The following is an 8,384-nucleotide window of genomic DNA, read 5'->3' on the forward strand; positions in this document are numbered from 1 at the left end:
AATGTGAGTGGTCTGGCACCCCAAGGGTTAATGCTTGGGAAAAGTTTACCTTTAAAACTGCATATACACAATCTTAAAGAATAAAGGCAAAAGGAGAAGGGAGCGACAAAGGATGAGATGGTTAGCCAGCATCACTGACTCAATGGACATGAATTTGAGCAGACTCCAGGAGATAGTAGAGGACAGAGGAGCCTGGCAGGCTGCAGTCCATGGGGTCGCAGAGAGTCGGACACGACTTAATGACTGAACTACAACAACAAAAATAATAAAACTCCACATCATACACAGCAACAGAGTCTAACTGGAAATACTGAGATAACAAAGACGCTGGCAGATTCGCCAAGATCACGTGAATGAGCCAGGAGTCGGGAGATGAGTCTGCAGCAGGCAAGAAGAAGGTAACGTGTACTTGCTCATTCCTGTTCGGGGTTTGAGACCAGACACTAGAAATGAAAGGCTCCAGCAACAAATTAATTCATGGCCCTTGGTCTGTAAGTGCAACACTGTGGCCTGTGATGCCACATAATTTGAATAAAGCGGATAAAAGTTTCTGTCTGTAAAGGGTATAAAGTGTAGATAAAAAGAACTACCACCCAACATGATAGACCCACGGGAGATACATAGGAAGGCTTTGGCACAGGGCTTCTCTGAGTATCACGAGCATTTAAGGAGGGTGATTTTGAGATGCGGGGATCCGTCCTGTGTGTTTTAGGATGTTTGGCACCATCCTTGGCCTCTGCTCAGTAGATGCCAGTGCACCGTCTCATCACCAAAAATGTCTCCAGATATCGTCAAATGTCAGAAAGGAGGGGTGGGACACTGCTCTTCCTTGAGAACCCCCACTCCTTAGCAGCCAGTACAAGGGGCCTCCAACTCAGCCCTGAGATGATGGAGAGGAGAGGCAATCCAGGGGTGAGAGGGGCCGGGAGGCTGCAGGAAGGCTGGTCTAGGCTGATGTCTAGGCAGAGGACGAGTAGGTGGCAGCCAGCCAAAGGCAAGAGTTGGTTCAGAAGCATTCCTGGAGGTAGAAGCTGAAGAAAATCCCGGTTCCCAGTTTGGAAATTCCGTTTGCTCTACTTCATTAGACATCCTATGGAGTGCCTACCATATGCCACAGGCTCAGAAGACTAAAGTTCAAAGGAGCTCCCAGTCAAGAAGCCCCAGTCTCAACATCTCCCCACGCTTGTGTATGTGTTGTGATTGTTCGTGGCGGCTGTCTTACATAATTTGTTACCAATACTTCATCCTTAAAAATGTTTGTTAGTGGCTTTGCTGCTACTGTCGGCTATCCCCAGCTTTCTGATGTTTGCTTTGAGAGGCAGGTAAAGGGGTGGTGTTCAGGAAGGCTGTCTCACTGAGTGAAACATGGTTTGTCCCGAATTTGCCTTGTTTAGGATGCAGCTCAGAGACGGTTGCCCACGTGGCTATTATTAGCTTTGGTGGACAGAAGCCTGAGACCTATTTAAATCAGAGGAAAGAAAGAATTAAAATAGTGTGATAAACCTGAAACAGACTCATAGACATAGAAACGAAGCTTATGGTTACCAAAGGCGGGTGGTGAAGGGGAGAGAGAAATTAGGCGTTTGCAGTTAACAGATATAAACTACTATATACAAAAGAGATAAACAGGATGGACTATTATACAGCACAGGAACAATACCCAATATCCTGTAAAAAACCTGAAAAAGAATATACGTAACTGAATCACTTTGCTGTACATCCGAAACTAACGCAACACTGGAAATGAACTGTACATTCATGAAAACTGAATTAAAATGGAGCATGGACAGAAGATCTAAGCAGACATTTCTCCAGAGATGACAGACAGCCCATAGGCACGTGAGAAAATGCTCAACGTTGCTAATTTAGAGAGATGCAAGTTAAAACTACATTGAGGTATCACTTCATACTCGTCAGAATAGCCACCATAAAGTCTACAAACAATAAATGCTGGAGAGGGTGTGAAGAAAAAGGAACCTTCCTACACTGTTGGTGGGAATGTCGACTGGTGCAGCCACTGTGGAGAACAGTACAGAGGTTCCTTGAAAAGCAAATAACAGAGTTACCACATGATCCAGCAGTCCCACTCCTGGAGAGAGATAACCACATGATCCAGCAGTCCCACTCCTGGAGATATATATATATATATGTATCTCCAAAGAAAACCATAATTCAAAAAGATACATGCACCCCAGGGTTCATAACAGCACTATTTCCAACAGCCAAGACATGGAAGCAACCTAAATGTCCACTGATTGATAGAGGAATGGATGAAGATGTGGTGCATATATAAAATGGAATACTGCTCGGCCATAGAAAAGAATGAGACAATGCCATTTGCAGCAACATGGATGGACCTGGGGGTTATCATACTAAGTGAAGGAAGCCAGAAAAGACAAACTTTATCATATACCACTTGTCTGTGAAATCTAAAAACAACACAGATGAAGTTATTTACAAAAGAGAAGCAGACTCACAGACAGAGAAAGTAAACTTTAGAGAGGAAAGGGGTGGGAGAGGGACAAGCTGGGAGTCTGAGATTAACGTGGGCTGTGTGTGCTCAGCCGCTCAGTCGTGGCCGACGCTTTGAGGCCCCATGGACTGTAGCCCACCAGGCTCCTCTTCCATGGCATTTTCCAGGCAGGAATACTGGAGTGAGTTGCCATTCCCTACTCCAGGGAATCTTCCTAACCCAGGGGTCAAACCTGGGTCTCTTGGGTCTCCTGCATTGCCAGGTGGATTCTTCATCACTAGTGTCAACTGAGAAGCCCCTAACATACACACTATTATTTATATATATATATATATATATATAATGTGTGTGTGTGTGTGTGTGTGTGTGTGTGTGTATATAATAGGTAAACAACAGGATCTATGGTATAGCACAGGGAACCATACTCAATATAAGAACTCCTAAGGGAAAAGAATGTGAAAAAGAATATTTATAACACACACACACACACATATATAACTGAATTTCCTTGCTGTACACCTGAAATTAACACAACATTGTAAATCAGATATACTTCAGTATTTAAAAAAACTTGAAATCCCCTAAAAATAGAGTGTGATAAACCCACCCACGTACTTTTGACAGTTTTTATCTGGGTTTTTATCACTTCTTTGGCACCATCTTTCCTAGTTTTCCTTTGTCCTCTTCAACTACTTTCTACTTTAGTCTTGCTCAGCATTTTCTCTTGCTGTGGTCAACATTCAGCACGTGTGTTTTGAGAGCCCACTGTGTGAGGGCCACTATTTCAGGCAATTCTGGTGTTCCTCAGCGATGCCTGTGCTGATGAGTCTGTATCAGTGGCTTTCAGTCCCTTAGACATGAGATGGAGACTCTGAAAATGGGTCTGTTTTGTTTTGGTGGTGGTTGTGGCCCTCTCACCTTGGGGTGAACTTGCGGCCATGCTCAAAACCTCTGCAGGAGGAAAGGGCTGGCTATGAGGGGCATGTGCCTTAAGCGTCCAGCGTATTGGGTAAAACAGCAACAAGAGAGGTTTAGCATCCTAATTGTCTCAAATATCCTTCTAGAACAATCATGGGAATTTGTGCCTTCAAACGCCACCTCTACCTTGATGACTGATTCTCTGATGCATCCAGGCCTTCCTCCCAAGCCTCACAACTGTTCCTACACACTCTCTAAGTGGAAAGTTACAGTATTAGTCGCTCAGTCACGTCAGACTCTTTTGCAACCCCATGGACTGCAGCTCTCCAGGCTCCTCTGTCCATGGGATTCTCCAGGCAGGAATACTGGAGCTGGTTGCCATGCCCTTCTACCGGGGGTCTTCCCGATCCAGGGAAGACACACTCTGAGATGTCCCACAAGCTGAGCACATCCAACGTCAATGTATTATTTCCTCCCCAAATCTCCTGTCTCCTACATTTTTCCCCTCAGTCACAGCCCTGCACTTGGTACCTCCGCCAGAATCCACTCATCTGACGTTCCATCCTCCGTCATTCCTACTCGTCACTCATCAAGAGTTGGGTATTCTGTCTTCTTAATATGTTTTCTGTCATTATGTCCTCTTTTTCTCTTTCTCATTGACTTGTTCAGAAAATCCAGATTGCCTTTGCTCTTTTGGTCCATCATACAATGGTCAGATCAAGTCACATCCCAACTTAAAAATCTGAAAATTCCACATTTCCCCACAGCTGTAAAATAAATGGACCCTTGCCACCCAAATTCTCTTAGGTTTTGTCATTCCTGTTCATTGACCCGTCTTTCTTCAACCCCAAGACCACAAGCCTGGCCCATATCTCTGTTGTATCTTGCCTGGGTAAGTAAAGCCTTGCTTTTGTTTTCCCTGTGCTCATTCTTGCCTCCTCCTAATCCGTCCTCTGCAGGGTGTCCATCCCTCTGTAAAGCCCTTAATCGCTTCTCTGTGAGCTAAGGACAAAACACCACCTTTAACTTGCCTGCCAGTCACCAATGGAGGCGGCCCCGCCCAGCCTCCCACCCCCAGACCCCCCCGGGGGCCCTCCACAATGCTCCCCTTCAGCTCTGCAGAGGCGCCTGCCCCTCTCCCCAGGGTCTTCCCACACAGTTTTCTCTGCCGAAAATACTCGTCCCTTCACATCTTCCCCAGCTAAGTCTTATTCATCCTGTGGGTATCATGAGTCCAAATAACTTGTGGTTTTGCAAAAATGCTGGGTTATTTATGCAACCATTCCTTGCTATTTTTTATCTTTTTTTATTTGAAATAGTTTCTCCTCCCCCCTCAACCGCCACTCAATATTGTGTTACTCTGTCTTAAAGAACTCGGTTCATCAGTGTTCTCGTTCTGAACACTTTCTGAAAGTCTTAAGCTGACGTGGAAAGCCTCCTCTGTGTTCCCATGGATTTTCATCTTCTCTGCCTACTTCGTTCCAATGAAGGTCCCCAGGGAGCCTTTTCCATGCTGAATTTCTCCTTACTCGTGAAAATATTAGCCAGCCACATTCATTCAGTAAATAGTCCAGTAGGAATGCAGTGCTGCCTTCCCTGGGAATTTAGTTTTAAAAGTCAGAACTTTGCTTTTATTGCTCACATTTAATTATTTTCTCCAGTGACCCACAGGACAGAAATCATAAGGACCACTTGCTTAAATGAACTTATATTTACATCTCCTCAGAGTAAAAGTATTTTGGATGAATCTGAGTTTTGCTAGATTTTATTTTTTGAGATTGGAAGACAGATCTAGAAGGGGAGAAATAAACGGTTTTGTTTTGCTTGTTATTGTTTTTGCTTCAATAACGTCCTACTTCTACGGCTCGTAAGCAGAATTCTCTGCTTGTCCGTGTTGTTCTTCACTGCCTCTGAGCCTACCCGGAGCCCTGATGAGCAGTCTTCACCGGGTCACAAGGCTGGTGTCTCTTTCTGCCCATGACAGAGGCCCTGGAGCTTCCTGCAGGAAGAATTCCTGGGGACAGCATTTCTCCCAGGGGTGGTGGGAGCGAGCGGTTTTCATCAGGCAGCCCCACCATGTGGCTGGCGTTTGCAAAATGCTCCACCATAACTGCTTCAGTGACCCCCTTCACTGTCTCCACTACTGAGGAACAATTAGAACGGATGCAAACAAGAATCAGACGGTAAAGAATATTCCAATTTATCCTTAGTCATTACAGTTATTGGCTCTCTCACCCCTTCTCTTTCTGTTTTCCCTCTTATGTCTTTGGCATCTAATCAATGTATTAGACACGTATCTGTGTCCATAATTCAATATTTGATTTTAGTTTTGTTTTCTGTCTCAGTACTTATCTTTCTTAGGAATATCAATTTTACATACATTGAATCACTTCTATATATTTTTCACCTTATTTTCTCCATTCCTTTTAAATTTCTTGTTCATTTCCTCTTTACTTCTTTTTAAAACCTCTCACGTCTCCCCGGCTTGGGCAGTATCTCTTCTTTTCTCCTTTGTGCTAACATTGGCATGGCCTTCACGTGTCTGATCCCTGTTTTTCTCCTGATTTCCGATGGCTCATCTCCAAAGACGTTTCTCCACTCAGCCTTTCTGACTCACTGGTTCATGCAGGTATGACCTCTTTCTCATGACACATCCATTCATCATATGAAACACACTTTCATCAAAAATTAAGTTCCTGCTGTCAATTACCAGTTTGAATCAGTCGAATAACATGTTTTGAATGCATCTCTGTCATACGATGTTTATGCCATATCGCTAGTGCTGGTTTATATTTTCATTCTTGCCAAATTGTTTATAAATTCTCCAAGAGCGGCCGCCATAACTTTTTTTTCCCTTAAATCTCTACTGTGGAGCACAGTGCCTCAAACATTGTAGGTGCTCAATAAATCAGAATAAATTAGGTTGGTAGGTAAGGAAATTAAGCAAAAGGTATTGATCACACAGTGAGAAAGAAGCAGAGAAGGTTTTACAGACAATGGAACACTTAAATTTGATTTTGAAAACTTAGGAGGTTTCCAGGACACTAAAACTGCACAGAGGATCACTAAGCCAGAACGTTACAAACAACCTCGGCGCTCAGGCGTATCAGACTTCAGTGGTTCCCCTTGAGTCTCAGGTCATCTTTGAATGGTCACAGTGTTCTCCAGGCCTGAGTCAGACTTACGTGCTGATGGTTGTTTGGACCCTCTGATGAGGCAGGTCCCACCTAAATGAGAGGGACTATAAATGGGAGAGAAAAAACTTTTAACAAATAATGAACTAGAAAAGTGGGCTCAGAAGAGGTCTTCTGACACTTCCTAGGCACATCATTTCTCTATGGCAGTTGTAACAAATTATCACAAGCTGAATGGCTTTAAGCAAGAGAGTTTTTTTTCCCATAGCTTAGGAGGCTAGAAGTCCAAGGTCAAGGTGTTGGCAGGGCCAGGCCCCCCCTGCAGGGTGCAGGAACGATCCTTCCTGACCTCTGCTGGCTGCTGGTGACCCCCTGCTGTTGTTCTGCTCGTGGCAGCACACCTGGCACCTCTGCCTCTCGTGTGGGATGGCCTTCTTTCCTGTGTCTGTGTCCAGGGCCCTCTCCCCTTACAAGGATACCCCAGGCCAGGATGACCTCATTCTAACATGATAATATCTGTAGAGACCACATCAGGTCACATCCTGAGGTGTCTGGGCAGGCGTGGATTTTGGTGGGGACATTGTCAACCCAGGGCAGGAGGTGTCACCAAGCTCTTCCTCTGCTGGAGCCTTTGCTCCTGCAAATAACAAAATTCTCTATCAGTGCCTATTAAACGTCACCTCCTTCAGGAGGAGTATAATCTAAGGTAACGTCTTCTCATTGTTCTCTAGGGTGTATCTGTTCAGCTTCTTTCTTCTCATTTATCAGAACATGTAATTGTTGGTTTACATTCTCCCTCAGAAAAGCACAATCTCCCTGAAATTGCAGAGCCCACTGCTGTTATTTGTTTAGTTGCATCCAACTCTTTGCAACCCCATGGACTGTAGCCTGCCAGGCTCCTCTGTCCATGGGATTCTCCAAGCAAGAAAACTGGAATGGGTTGCCATTTCCTTCTTCGAGGATCTTCCCAACCCAGGGGTCAAACCTGTGTCTCTTGCATCTACTGCATTGACAGGCAGATTCTTTACCACTGTGCCACCTGGGAAGCCCAATGTCTGATATATTTATCTTTTTATCCTTATCACCTGGCATTATTCTTGACAAATGAAAGGATATCAACAAAAACATGATGAATAAATAAATCAATGGGTGAATGAATGGAGGGGTGGACAGAGGATGGATGGATGGATGGATGGAAGGCGTGCATATTCCGTCCTTCAGTCATGTCCAACTCTTCACAACCCTTTCGACTGTAGCACACCAGGCTCCTCTGTCCACGGAATTTTCCAGGCAAGAATACTGGGATGGGTTGCCGTTTCCTCCCCCAGGGGATTTTCCCGATCCAGGGATTGAACGCTCATCTCCTGCCTTTCAGGTGGATTCTTGACCATTGTGCCATCAGGGAAGCCTGGATGTATGGAATAACTGATTATAAACAATAGGAATTTTCTGCTTAATTACACTTGTTCAATCAACATTTTGCCTTTCATGCTAATAAATGACTATTATATTTGTACACTAAGATACATATTTGTATCTTAGTATCTGCAGAAAATATTGAGGGCCTTCGACGGTGTCTGTGAGGAAAAATGAAAACAGCCTGGATTCAGTCCTTGCTCCCAGAGGCTTATAATTTAAAACAGAAGAAACATATTTTAAAAAAGAAAATAATCACCCTTAGGATTTTTATCTTGATGGTGGTATCAATTCAACATATTCAAAAAACTGCAAAAGCTTAGGTTCACATGTAGTGCACATTCTTCCAAAATTGCTACCATGTAGTAAGAGTTAGCTCTCTTCAAGGGTCTGGAACATAATAAACACTCAATAACTATTAGTTGGATAAATTAATGATTGAA

At 44.1% G+C, this 8,384-nt stretch overlaps 1 long non-coding RNA gene across 1 annotated transcript; it reads right to left on the minus strand.

Moving 5' to 3' along the window:
* Positions 1-5,915: 5,915 nt before the first annotated feature.
* Positions 5,916-8,154, minus strand: LOC129653454 (uncharacterized). Its single transcript, XR_008715140.1, has 3 exons — positions 8,053-8,154; positions 6,478-6,632; positions 5,916-6,087 (listed from the first exon to the last, which is right to left on the minus strand). It is a non-coding gene; the product is annotated as an uncharacterized LOC129653454 (long non-coding RNA).
* Positions 8,155-8,384: the final 230 nt, after the last annotated feature.

Source organism: Bubalus kerabau, chromosome 5 (assembly GCF_029407905.1).
Source record: "Bubalus kerabau isolate K-KA32 ecotype Philippines breed swamp buffalo chromosome 5, PCC_UOA_SB_1v2, whole genome shotgun sequence".
Lineage (NCBI taxonomy): Eukaryota > Metazoa > Chordata > Mammalia > Artiodactyla > Bovidae > Bubalus > Bubalus kerabau.